The following is a 15,188-nucleotide window of genomic DNA, read 5'->3' on the forward strand; positions in this document are numbered from 1 at the left end:
CCCATGGTATTACAGGCAAGTTACTGGCATGGTTAGAACATTGGCTGATTGGTAGGAGGCAGCAAGAGGGAACAAAGGATCCTTTTCTAGTTGGCTGCCAGTGACCAGTGGTGTTCCACAAGGGTTTGTGTTGGGACAGCTTCTTTTTATGTTGTAAATCAATGATTTAGATGATAGAATAGATGGCTTTGTTGCCAAGTTTGCAGATGATACAAAGATTGGTGGAGGGGCAAGTAGTGTTGAGGAAGCAGATAGGCACAGAGGATTTAGACAGATTAGGAGATTAGGGCAAGAGAGTGGCAAATGAAATACAATGTTGGAAAAAGCATTGTCATGCATTTTTGTAGTTGAAATAAATGGGCAGTCTATTTTCTAAATGTGGAGAAAATCCAAAAATCTGAGATGCAAAGGGAATTGGGATTCCTTGTGCAGAACACCCTAAAGGTTAACTTTCAGGTAAGAGTCTGTGGTGAGGAAAGCAAATGCAATGTTAACATTCATTACAAGAGGTCTAGAATACATGAGCAGGGATGTGATGCTGAGGCTTTATAAGGCTCTGGTGAGGCCTCACCTTGAGTATTGTGAACAGTTTTGGGCTCCTCATCTAGGAAAAGATGTGCTGTCATTGGAGAGGGTTGAGAGGAAGTTCACAAGGATGATTCCGGAAATGTAAGGGTTATCATACAAGGAACGTTTGAATGGCTCTGGGTCTGTACTCACTGGAATTCAGAAGGATGAGGGGAGATCTAACTGAAACCTTTCTGGTGTTGAAAGGCCCAGACAGAGTAGATGAGGAAAGGATGTCTCCCGTGGTGGGAGAGTCTAGGACAAGAGGGCACAGCCTCAGGATAGAGGGGCATCCATTTAAAACAGAGATACGGAGAAATTTCTTTAGCCAGAGGGTAGTGAATTCGGGGAATTTATTACCACAGGCAGCTGTGGAGGCCAGGTCGTTGGGTGTATACAAGTCAGAGCTTGATAGGTTCTTCATTGGACATGGCATCAAAAGTTACAGGGAGAAGGCCGGGCACTGGGGCTGAGGAGGGGACAAAAGGATCAGCCATGATCGAATGGCAGAGTAGACTTGATGGGCTAAATCCTTAATTCTGCTCCAACGTCTTATGGTCTAAAATTCTTATTCACTTTGTTGCTGTTCCTTTTTTCCCATTACCTCCACTCAAGCGTTAATTTTTGAGTGCTACAATATACACTCCTGTGTCTATTTTTACTCTTTATATATCTGGAAATAAAGCTTCTGAAATCCACTTTTACATTATTGGTTACATTACCTTCATATTTTGTATTTTTTCTTATTGTTTCTGTTCCCTTCTGTTGGTTTTAAAACTTCCCAATAATATTTGCCCTATTATATGCCCTCCTTTTTTTTTTTGCTTTCCTTGACTTCCCTTGTCAGCCACGATTACCTCATCCTCCATTTACAATGTTTTTCTTCTCTGGAATAAACTCCTTTCCCTACTGCAAGTTAATTCAAAGATTTACTCCATAATTTTGCTGCCGCTGCTACTGTGTGGTAACTGGAATCTCCGGTGCTGAAGGCCTCGAAATCCTCGGCTTTGCATGTTTCAGCGGCCGGGGAGAGGTCGAAGGCGCTCGGCAGAGGATGGCGCTCGGGAGGCTATATCGGAGAGGCTGGTCGGAAGCTCGAGGTTTTCGGATGGATGGACTCAGGGTCGGCTGCTTCCAAGGTATCGGCAAGTTGACGGTGCCTGGAGGTTTATGGCGGGGAGTTTCTCCCTTTTGCCGCCTGCTATCGGGGACTTGGGAGTTGATCGACTCAGGACTTTGAGACTTTTTTTTAAAACTGTGCCTATGGTCTGTTCTTTATCAAATTATGGTATTGCTTTGCACTGCTGTAACTATATGTTATAATTATGTGGTTCTGTTAGTGTTAGTCTTTGGTCTGTCCTGTTTTCTGTGATATTACTCCGGAGAAACATTGTATCATTTCTTAGTGCATGTATGCATTTCTAAATGACAATAAAAGAGGACTGAGTGTTCTCATAATCTAATTCCCCACATACTGTATATCCATTCAATAGAGTGCATTACCCTTTGCAGGGAAGTGTCTGACTACCCACCCTCTAAGCTTCATCCGTCCAGCCCTCTTTCACTGTCCTTGTGATACCTGTGATGTCCCTCCTATCTCTGGGTCACTTACCTTCCATGTTGACTAGGGAGCAAAGAGTAGTTTCAGCTCGAGTCTTTCTCTGGTCTACCGAACAAAAGTGTGAATTGTCTGGACATCGGATTGGCAGGAAGTGATACTGAAAACAACCTTGTACTCAATATCAGCAAGACCCAAAGGACCCAAATTTGAGGGAACACGCACCAGTTCTCAGAGAGATTAGAACTGGAAGGAGTGATCAATTGGATGTCAGTATTACTGAGGATCTAATGTGGACCCAACATATTGATACAGCTACAAAACAGCAAAAATGCAGCTACATCATCAGTTATATTTCATTTGGAGCTTGAGAAGATTTGGTCCAAATCTTTGAGAAGATCCAAAAGCACTCAGAAATTTCTACAGATGTAATATGGAGAGCAACCTGGCTGGCTGTATCACTGTCTAGTATCATGTGGGATGGGGGAGGAGGCTACCGCACAAGATTGAAGTAAGCTGCAGAGAGTTGTAACTTACTCAGCTCCATCATGAACACTAGCCTTCGTCGTATTATCCAGGATAAGAAGGAAAAAAATCATAAAATAATAATAAATCAATTACAGTATACTGTACTTACCTTGAATAAATTAAAAGTAGTGCAAAAACAGAAAAAAATATATAAATAAAAAGTGAGGGAGTGTTCATGGGTTCAATGTCCATTTAGGAATTGGATGGCAGAGGGGAAGAAGCTGTTCCTGAATCGCTGAGTGTGTGCCTTCAGGCTTCTGTATCTCCTACCTGATGGTGACAGTGAGAAAACGGCTGCCCTGGGTGCTGAAGGTCCTTTATAATGGACGCTGCCTTTCCGAGACACTGCTCCTGGAAGATGTCCTAGGTAATTTGTAAGCTAGTACCCAAGATGAGCTGACTAAATTTATAACCCTCTGCAGCTTCTTTCTGTCCTGTGCAGTAGCCCCTCCATACCAGACAGTGATGCAGCCTGTCAGAATGCTCTCCACAGTACATCTATAGAAGTTTTTGAGTGTATTTGTTGACATACCAAATCTCTTCAAACTCCTAATGAAGTATAGTAGCTGTCTTGCCTTCTTTATAACTGCATCGATATGTTGGGACCAAATTAGGTCCTCAGAGATCTTGACACCCAGGAACTTGAAACTGCTCACTCTCACATTGGACCACTGTTACACCACCATCAAGAATACCCACCATGCTATTCCATACCGTCACTTTGGGAAGCCTGATCACCTGGCTGTACTTCTACTCCCTGAGTATAAGCAGAGACTGAAGACTGCAGCACCGGCAGTGAGGACCAAGAAGGTATGGACAAGGGAAGCACAGGAGCACCTACAGGACTGCTTTGAATCGGATTCATCTTCGAATCTGGATCAGTATGCTGCAGTTGTTACTGACTTGTTAGTGTGTGTATATATGTGTATATATATATATATATATATATATATATATATATATATATACACACACACACATATACACACACACTGCGGTTGTTACTGACTGGATGAGTGTGTGCCTACAAAGACTTACTGTACAATCCCAAACCAAAAGCCATGGATGAACCAGGAGGTACATCGTCTGCTGAAGGCCAGATCTGTGGCATTCAAGTCTGGCGACCCAGGTCTGTACCAGAAAACCAGAGCGAATTTGTGGAGGGCTATTTCAGGGGTGAAGGGACAATTTTGAATAGGTTGTAGGCAACATTGGATGTACGACAACTCTGGGAGGGTCTGCAAGACATTATTTCCTATTGGCGAAACCCAGTAGCAGGAACGGCAGCGATGCTTCACTACCAGATGAACTCAACACCTTCTATGCCCACTTTGAAAGGGAGAAACTCTCCACTTCTGATCTCTCTATGAGGATTGGTATGTGTTCCTTCGTATCAAGATCTCTGAGGACCTAACCTGGTTCCAACATATCCTGAAATCCACAATCAGCTCTTTCATCCTACTGACGTTGAGTGCCAGGTTGTTGCTGTGGCACCATTCCACTAGTTGGCATATCTCACTCCTGTACACCCTCTCGTCGCCACCTGAGATTCTACCAACAATTCATCATCAACAAATTTATAGGTAGTATTTGAGCTATGCCTAGCCACACAGTCATGGGTATAGAGAGAGTAGAGCAGTGGGCCAAGTACACCCCCCCCGCCCCCGAGGTGCACCAGTGTTGATCGTCAGTGAGGAGGAGATGTTATCACCAATCTGCACAGATTGTGGTTTTCCAGTCCGGAAGTCAAGGATCCAATTGTAGAGCGAGGTACAGAGGCTTAGGTTCTGTAACTTCTCAATCAGGATTGTGGAAGTGATAGTATTAAATGCTGAGCTATAGTCAATGAACAGTAACCTGACGTAGGTGTTTGTGTTGTCCAGGTGGTTTAAGGCCGTGTAAAGAGCCATTGAAATTGCATCTGCCGTTGTCCTATTGTGACACTGGTAAAATTGTTGCCTTTTTGAAGCAAGTGGGAACTTTCACCCGTAGCAGATTGAAAATGTCCTTGAATGCTCCAGCCAGTTGTTTGGCACAGGTACTCCATCAGGACCTTCTGCCTTGCAAGGGTTCACCCACGTTAAAGACAGCCTAACATCGGCCTCTGGGTCAGCAGGTGCAGCAGGGATCTTCACAGCTGTAGTTGTGTTCTCCCTTTCAAAGTGGGCATAGAAGGTGTTGAGTTCATCTGGTAGTGAAGCATCACTGCCATTCATGCTATTGGGTTTCCCTATGTGGGAAGTAATGTCTTGCAAACCCTGCCAGAGTTGTCATACATCCGATGTTGCCTACAACCTATTCAAAATTGTCTGTTCGCCCTTGAAATAGCCCTCCACAAATCATACCTGGTTTTCTGGTACAGACCTGGGTCACCAGACTTGAATGCCACAGATCTGGCCTTCAGTAGACGATGTACCTCCTGGTTCATCCACGGCTTTTGATTTGGGATTGTACAGTAAGTCTTTGTAGGCACACGCTCATCCACACAGGTTTAATGAAGTCTATAACAACTGCTGCATACTCATCCAGATTCGAAGATGAATCCCTGAATACGGTCCAGTCCACCGATTCAAAGCAGTCCTGGAAGTGCTTCCCTTGTCTGATCTGTTGATGGTAATTGCTTAGTGATTTTTTTCAGACTGGCCTGGTTAAAATCCCCCCAAAAGATGGTGAAGACATTAGGGTGCGCTGTTTTGTGCATATTGATCCCATTGCTGACATCATCTAAAGCCTGATTGACATTGGCCTGAGTATATACTGCTACCAAAATGATCCTGGACATCTCCCACGGTAGGTAAAAACGGCGGCACTCAATTGCTAGATATTCCAGGTCTGGTGAGCAGAATTGGGACAGCACTGATATTTTGTGCACCAAGAAGAGTTGGTCATGAGGCATACTCCACCACCTCTGCTTGTGAGAGACGCTATTGATCTATCCTGACGGTGTATAGTAAACCCGTCGATCTGAATCGCTGCATCCGGTACAGAAGGGGTTAACCAGGATTCTGTGGAAAAAAAGGGCACACGCGGTCCCAATGTCCCTCTGATTTAGACCCCCACCCCCACCCCAGCTCTGAAATCATTGGATTTCATTCACCAGAGACTGCACGTTTGCCAACAAGATAGTGGGTACTGGGAGTTTAAAACCCTGTTTCCTTAAATGCACTTGTATCCCTGACCTGAAAACATGTTTCCTATGTGGAATCCGGCGAGGAGTATATGCAGAATCAGCATTGTTTCCGTCAGATTTAAGCAGCGATAGTTCATTTAAGCGCATTGAGACATCTTTGCTGACTGTACTGACCTTGGAAGCAGTTGTGCTTCATAATCAAATCCATTATGAGTTCTGTTGCTACATGAGTCGCCTTGAGGCGCCCCGGAAGTCGTCTTTCCCTCCCTCATTGGTGTTAAAGAGAGTCTCCCTTAAACCTGTTCAGAATCAACTGTGTGGTCCATCAGTAACCCTTGTTAAGGAGGGATTATCTCCCTATCAGGGACTCCTGTTAAAGACTTCTCTGTACTAAGTATTCCGGTTGAACACTTGTTTCTCCCATGTCCGTGACTCCCACTTAGACTCCCCACTCCTCTACCAGGAACTTAAGTTTTCCCTCTCTGGAATCTGACTGTCTCCTTACTTTCTCTCCCTCACTCACACTCCCTTTGCCACTCCGCATCTTTCTTCCTCCCCATCTCCCTCTCTTCATTGAGAACAGTACAGAAACAGACCTTCCGATCCACTCACGAATGCCTTCCAAGGTGCCACTGTGCGTACGTAGAAGTTGCGAGCTTTGATCCACATTTCCCTGAATCTTTCCTACCATTTACCTGCCCAAGAGTCTTTCAGTTGTACATTCAACTCCCTCTTCCTTTGGCAGCTCGTTCAATACAGTGCCTTGTAAAAATATTCACCCGCAACTCTTTCTTGACATAAATCAGTATTGCAGCCTGGGATTTTGATCAATTTCACGCAGATTTTTTTGGTGTGAATCACGTGCTCCTTTTTCATAGTCGAGTAGAGCCTAAAAAACAGGGAAGCATGAAAAACTAAAAATTCAAAAAACTGATATGTCAGCAGTTCAAAAGTATTCATCCCCCTTTTCTCAGCACTTAGTCGAACCACATCTCACAGCTATTACATCCAGTGGTCTCTATTTACTTTGCATTATGTGATGGAACAAGATTTGCCCATTTTTACTTGCTAATTTGCTCAGTCTGTGTCAGGTTAGTCGGGGAGTGGTGGAGGACAGCAAGAAGGTGCCCCAAAATTCTAGAGACCTTGCTGCCAAGCCTCAGGGATCCAGTTACCAGGTCCCCTTTAAGGAAAAGGTCTTAAACATAGATCCTTGGAGCCTCGTCCTAGGAAGCCAAGGTCCATTTGTACTGCCTGATGGCCATCATCAGAGAATATGGATGAAGGTTTGGACTCTGTTTTAACAGTGAGCTTATGGGGGAGACTCGGAGGTCTGCTGAGTTACCGTTGCTACCTAAGGAGCCTCAGGAATCGTCGGAGGGACGTTCAGCGATAGTTGCAATAACCCAGCCAGTCGAAATCCCCTCCATCTATAAGGATTTGGAGAAGGCTTTCTGTGGAAAGGCCTCGACTCATCCACTGCACCTACTCCATGACTGTGCAATAGACCTACTGCCTGGTACTTGTCCTCCACAGGATTGGTTGTACATGCTCTCTGGCCCAGAGAGACCCGCTATGGAGGAGTACATAGAAGAGGCACTTGCTGTGGGATTTATTTGGCTCTCCACCACAAAGGATGTCACTAAACACAATGATGAAGGTAAAGCAGTAGATGTAGTGTATATGGATTTCAGCAAGGCATTTGATTTGGTACCCCGTGCAAGGCTTATTGAGAAAGTAAGAAGGCATGGGATCCAGAACTGGCTTGCCTACAGAAGGCAAAGAGTGGTTATAGATGGGTCATATTCTGCATGGAATCGGTGACCAGTGGTATGATCTGTTCTGGGTCCCCTACTCTTCGTGATTTTTATAAATGACCTGGATGAGGAAGTGAAGGGATGGGTTAGTAAATTTGCTGATGGCACAAAGGTTGAGGGTGTTGTGGATAGTGTGGAGGGCCATCAGAGGTTACAGTGGGACATTGATAGGATGCAAAACTGGGCTGAGAAGTGGCAGATGGAGTTCAACCCAGGTAAATGTGAGGTGGTTCATTTTGGTAGGTCAAATATAATGGCAGAGTATAGCATTATCAGAGGGATCTTGGGGTCCTAATTCATAGGATAGTCAAAGCTACTGCGCAAGTTGACTCTGTGGTTAAGAAGGCATACGGTGCATTGGCCTTCATCAATTGTGGGATTGAGTTTAAGAGCCGAGAGGTAATGTTGCAGCTATATAAGACCCTGGTCAGATCCCACTTGGAGTACTGTGCTCAATTCTGGTCGCCTCACTACAGGAAGGATGTGGAAATCATAGAATGGGTGCAGAGGAGATTTACAAGGATGTTGCCTGGATTGGGGAGCATGCCTTATGAAAACAGGTTGAGTGAACTTGGCCTTTTCTTCTTGGAGCGACGGAGGATGAGAGGTGACCTGATAGAGGTGTACAAGATGATGAGAGGCATTGATCGTGTGGATAGTCAGAGGCTTTTTCCCAGAGCTGAAATGACTAGCAAGACAGGGTATAGTTTTAAGGTGCTTGGAAGCAGGTACAGAGGTGATGTCAGAGGTTAGTTTTTTTACGCAGAGAGTGGTGGGTGCGTGGAATGGGCTGCCGGTGGCAGTGGTGGAGGTGGAAACGATAGGGTCTTTTATGAGACTCCTGGATGGGTACATGGAGGTTAGAAAAATAAGAGGGCTATGGGTAATTTCTAAGTTAAGGACATGTTCAGCGCAGCTTTGTGGGCCGAAGGGCCTGTATTGTGCTGTAGGTTTCTATGTTTCCAGTTTAATGACCATCATCCTGTAAATGGGTGACTAAAATTGTGCACAATACATTGTGGTCTCACCACTAACAGGTACAGTACCAACCCCTGTACTCAAAGCCATGACTGATAAAGGTAATGTGCCAAACTCCTTGCTCACCACCCTCCCTACACTTTCAGAGAACTATGTACTTGTACCCCTTGGACTCTCTGCTCTCGAATACTTAAGGACTCTACTTGTTGCCACAGATATGCCTGTCTGTGCCCCTGGCTAAAGAGTTCTCTGTCAGCGTTGCTCACACCAAACACAGAACAGTACAACACAGGAACGGGCCCTTCTTCCCACAGTATCTGTGCTGAAAAAAAGTGCCAAACAAAATTAAACCTCTTTGGTCTTCATTTGATTAATATCCATCCATTTCCTGCCTAAAAGTTTCTTATCATATCTGCTTCCACCACAACCCAGCACATACCAAGCCGCACCACTTTGTAAATAAAACTAAACTATTATTTGCCCCACGCACCCCCTTGAAATTCTCACCCTGTCACCTTAAAGATAAGCCTTCTCGTATTTGACATTTCCACCCTGGGGAAATGATTCTGACTCTGTGTATGTCCTGTGTAAGTGTTCTATACACAGACTGTCCTGTGTACATAAGGTGACACTTGGTGATGTGTATGTAGCGGTAGTGTGTGGGTTAATGGGTGGAGGTGTTGACGGCTTGGGGGTATAACTGTTACTGAGTCCAGTGGTCCTGGTGGGGAACCTGTGTAGCCTTTTCCCTGATAGGAATGGGGCAAATGGTCCAAAAGCAATCTGGGTAGATCCTTCACAATATTGCTGGCCATTATACAGTACCTTTATGTGTATATACACAGTATGTCATTGATGACAGGTGTACCAGTGATGTGTTGGGCAGTTTTCACTTCTCGTTGTTGAGCCCTCTTATCCACTACAGTGCTGTATCCATATCGCACAGTGATACAGTATGTTAGGATGCGCTCCATTGCACGACTGTAGAAGGCTGTGAGTACAGATGTGCGTACACCAACACCCTTGAGCCTCCTCAGAAAGTTGAGGAATTGGTGAGCTTTCGTGACTGTGGAGGATGCGTTTTGGGACCACAAGAGGTTGTGTAAGATGTGCACACCCAAGAGTTTGAAACTGCTCACTTCAGTACTTCTCAGCACCAACCAGCGAGCAATGAATACACTGCTCACCTTCCAAACTCCTCACTACACCTGTGCAGGATAACACCTGGATCCTTCTCCATTTCTCTCACTTACAACTTCTCTTCACATAAATAAAGTCTCTGTTAATTCCTCCTACCATCGTACACGCCATCACACTTTTCCACGTAGAGCTCCATTTAACAGATTTTCTCTCCTCACCCACCCACTCTGTATCCTACTGCAGAGATCTGGGACACTCCACATCCTCCCAGCTTGAAAAAGGACTTTATTCTGCTTCTGCCTTCTATGTGATAATCGATGTTAACATAATCCATGTTACCACACTTCACCCAGTAGTGCGAGCTCTGGTCTTGTGCACTAGACTTTCAATTGGTACCTTGAAAATCCAAACATACCACATCTTCATCTTCCCCTCTAAAGTCTTGAAGATCTCTTGCACATCTATCAAAGGTGAGTTACCTTTCACAAAACCAGCCGATTGGTTTTCAAAACAGGTCTCAGGTCGACAGGGTGGTGAAGGAGACCTTTTGAATATTGCCCTTCCTCACTGAGTATAAAGTTGGAATGTACTAGCCTTCATCAATCAGGGCACTGAGTACGAAGTTAGGGTGTAATGGCCTTCATCAGTCAAGACACCGGATATAAAGTTGGGATTTAATGTTGCAGTTGTACAACAAGTTGGTCTGGCCCCATTTCAAGATTCAAGCTTGCTTAATGTCATTTCCAGTACACATGTGTAAGGGAAAAGAAAATAATTGCTACACTGGATCTGATGCGGCATGAAAAAATACAATAATTAAATATAAAAAATATAAATGCACAAAATAGCTTATATACATAGATTGTTTGTATGTCCATAAAGTGATGCTAGGCCCAGTAGTGTCTATACATAGGTTGACCATCAGGAAATGATAAAGTAGTGGAGTGGGATGTGCAAAGGTGGGTTCGTGGTTGGATGTAATGATGTATTAATCTACACAGAACCACATATGAAATAGCCTGTTCCCGGGTGGGTTCTGTAACATACTGCTGTAAAGAACAGTCCTTGACCAGTACACAAATTCCTCTTCCTTGTACCTTGTCAATTCGATTAGTTTCACCAGCCTACAGATTTAAATCACCCATGACAATCACAGTTTCTTTCTTTCTTAACCACCTCCCCCCTTTTGATAATTCCCCCATTTGTGCTTTCTCATTGAGAGGCAGTACCTGGAGGTCTGGAGGCCATTCCCACCCTCATCTTCTTTCCGTTACTGTTCATTATTTCCACACAGCAGCATTTCCTTTCACTGTCCCCACATCTATATCCCCCCCCACCCTCACCTACTCAGCACCACATGAAGAACAAGGCCACCTTTCTCTTTTCCCTTCGGCTGAATATTGAATATGCCAGAATACTGAGTTCCCAGTCTCAGACACCAAACAAATTTTGGTCTCTTTTAGGTTCCAGGGTTCTTTTTGAATTCAGGAACAAGGCATAAAGCTTGTTGATTCAGTCATTTTATTAAAAGTTGGTAGAACAGGAACAAAACAGTGAAGAAGGGAGAGAAGCTAAAGATGGTGTCTAGCAATGGTCCCTCCAATTTGTAATGACCAGTGTGCACAAAAATCTTGTGCTGTGCAATTTTTGCACAGTGACAACAGGTGCACCCTGAATTTTTAATCTAAGGTAAATCTGAAGGTATTCTAAGGATAATAAACTACAAGTCCTGTTTGTTGTTCATTGTTTAAAAGAAATAATGTGTCTATACACAGCAATGAGTCTTATTTTTAATATACTATATGGTAGCATGTAATGCTATTAATCTTTTCACATGTTGTGTTTGAAATAGTCATTAAGCCATTTTCACGCTCCCTTCTTCTTTAGAATTTGACATAGTGAATCCATGATTTCTTCAATAAAACCAGCATAAATCAGCTATTTCTATTATCTGCAGACAAATCATCGCAAACTCCGTGTTGTCAACATCAGAAACCGGAAACTGAAATGCGATTGTGCACCATTGTGAAATATACTTAACATGCCAGCGAGGTAGAGGCTGACAATGTTTTATGCACAGTTTAAATTCACTAGTAGCAAAAAATAGGTGTGTATGCACATGTGCACACCTCCGAGGCAACATTGGCATCCTGCGTAAAATATCTACTTTTATACCCAAAGCTAAGAAAAATTCCATTCAGTTCTTTGATAAAAATAACCCAATTAAAAAGTACTTACTCAATATTGGAGTCAAATTAACCACTTACCCACTTAATAAAGTAAAAAGAAGCTCCAGGAGTAGATCATATAGACCATAGAGCTCAGAATAGAGACCATCGACCATAGCTGGTTGAGCACAGAGACTATAGACAACAGATCATAGAAGATAGACCATAGATCATAGGCCAGAGACCAAAGAACACAGACTGTAGTGCACGGACCAGAGACCATAGACCTCAGGACGTAGAGAGCAGTCTGTAGAACTTTGGCCAGAAACAGTAAACCACAAACCAGAGAGCACAGACATTAGGGCTTAGGCGAGGACCATAGAGCGTAGCCAGAAACCAAAGACCACAGGCTGTGCTGCTGTACGACACAGACTGTATAGGGAAGAGAGCACAGATGACAGACCATAGAGCACTGACTGAAGAGCTTAGACCATAGAGCTGAGGCTAGAGATCATCAACCACAGTATGTAGAGTACAGACCATAGATCTTAGGCCAGAGACCGCAGACCGCAGAGCTTCCGCCAGTAGTTCATCGAGCACAGACAGTAGTCCTTAGGCCAGAGACCAAAGACCTCAGAACGTAGAGACAAGTCCGTAGATCTTACGCCAAAGACTATAGACCACAGACCATAGAGCCCAGCCGGTAGAGCTTAGGAAAGAGCATATGATTTAGAGTCGTACGTCTAAGTAAAATTAGAATGTTTATATCAAGTTAGCACTGAGTAGTTCTGCACAAAATTGAAATGTATGGTCTTTTGATGTGTAAGCAGTACTTTCCACTGTGTGCATGTTCTGTTATGAACATTGACATAACTATTCAGGTGGAGGTGCAATATACAGCAAATGCTTAAATAGTGGTGAGAACCATGGAATACCAAAAATTAAATTGTATTCACAACTTACAACATAGCGTTTGCATTGGAACTGACACTGGCTGTCTTTTTCTCTGATAACGCTTAAGCTCCATTCTGTGCAATAGACAATAGACAATAGGTGCAGGAGTAGGCCATTTGGTCCTTCGAGCCAGCACCGCCATTCACTGTGATCATGGCTGATCATCCACAATCAGTATCCAGTTCCTGCCTTATCCCCATAACCTTTGATTCCGCTATCTTTAAGAGCTCTATCCATCTCTTTCTTGAAAGCATCCAGAGACTTGGCCTCCACAGCCTTCTGGGACAGAGCATTCCACAGATCCACAACTCTCTGGGTGAAAAAGTTTTTCCTTAACTCCGTTCTAAATGGCCTACCCCTAATTCTTAAACTGTGGCCTCTGGTTCTGGACTCACCCATCAGCGGGAACATGCTTCCTGCCTCCAGTGTGTCCAATCCCTTAATAATCTTATATCTTTCAATCAGATCCCCTCTCAGCCTTCTAAATTCCAGTGTATACAAGCCCAGTTGCTCCAACCTTTCGATTTATGACAGTCCCGCCATCCCGGGAATTAACCATGTGAACCTCCGCTGCACTCCCTCAATAGCAAGAATGTCCTTCCTCAAATTTGGAGACCAAAACTGCACACAGTACTCCAGGTGTAGTCTCACCAGGGCCCTGTACAGCTGCAGAAGGACCTCTTTGCTCTTATACTCAATTCCCCTTGTTATGAAGGCCAGCATGCCATTAGCTTTCTTCACTGCCTGCTGTACTTGCATGTTTGCTTTCAGTGACTGATGTACAAGAACACCTAGATCTTGTTGTGCTTCCCCTTTTCCTAACTTGACTCCATTTAGATAATAATCTGCCTTCTCGTTCTTACCAAAGTGGATAACCTCACATTTATCCACATTAAACTGCAACTGCCATGCATCTGCCCACTCACCCAACCTGTCCAAGTCACCCTGCATTCTCATAACATCCTCCTCACATTTCACACTGCCTCCCAGCTTTGCGTCATCGGCAAATTTGCTAATGTTACTTTTAATTCCCTCATCTAAATCATTAATATATATTGTAAACAGCTGCAGTCCCAGCACTGAACCCTGAGGTACCCCACTGGTCACCACCTGCCATTCCGAAAGGGACCCGTTAATTGCTACTCTTTGTTTTCTGTCAGCCAGCCAATTTACAATCCATGTCAGTACTCTGCCCCCAATACCGTGTGCCCTAATTTTGCCCACTAATCTCCTATGTGGGACTTCATCAAAGGTTTTCTGAAAGTCCAGGTACACTACATCCACTGGCTCTCCCTTGTCTATTTTCATAGTTACATCTTCAAAAAATTCCAGAAGATTAGTCAAGCACAACTTTCCCTTCATAAATCCATGCTGACTCAGACCAATCCTGTTACTACTATCCAGATGTGTCGTAATTTCATCTTTTATAATTGACTCCAGCATCTTTCCCACCACCGACGCCAGGCTAACCGGTCTATAATTCCCTGTTTTCTCTCTTCCTCCCTTCTTGAAGAGAGGGACAACATTAGCCACCCTCCAATCCACAGGAACTGATCCTGAATCTATAGAACATTGGAAAATGATTATCAATGCATCCATGATTTCTAAAGCCTCCTTAAGTACCCTGGGATGCAGACCATCAGGTCCCAGGGACTTATCAGCCTTCAGACCCAACAGCCTATCCAACACCATTTCCTGCCTAATATAAATTTCCTTCAGTTCATCCATTACCCTAGGTCCTTTGGCCACTATTACATCTGGTAGATTGTTTGTGTCTTCCCTAGTGAAGACAGATCCAAAGTACCTATTCAACTCATCTGCCATTTCCTTGTTCCCCATAATAAATTCACCCGCTTCTGTCTTCAAGGGCCCAATTTTGGTCTTAACTATTTTTTTTCCTTTTCACATACCTAAAGAAGCTTTTACTATCCTCCTTTATATTCTTGGCCAGTTTACCTTCGTACCTCATTTTTTTCTCCGCCTTTTTAGTTACCTTCTGTTGCTCTTTAAAAGTTTCCCAATCCTCCGGCTTCCCACTCGTCTTTGCTATGTTATACTTCTTCTCTTTTATTTTTATACTGTCCATTACTTCCCTTGTCAGCCACATCCTCCCCTTAGGATCTTTCTTCCTCTTTGGAATGAACTGATCCTGCACCTTCCGCATTATTCCCAGAAACACTTGCCATTGGTGTTCCACTGTCATCCCTGCTAGGGTATTGTTTCATTGAGTTTCGGCCAAGCTTCTCCTTCATAATACCATAATTCCCTTTGTTCAACTGTAATATTGACACTTCCGAGTTTCCCTTCTCCCTCTCAAATTGTAGATTAAAACTTATCATATTATGGTC

The sequence above is a fragment of the Mobula hypostoma genome, chromosome 28 (genome assembly GCF_963921235.1).
Source record: "Mobula hypostoma chromosome 28, sMobHyp1.1, whole genome shotgun sequence".
Lineage (NCBI taxonomy): Eukaryota > Metazoa > Chordata > Chondrichthyes > Myliobatiformes > Myliobatidae > Mobula > Mobula hypostoma.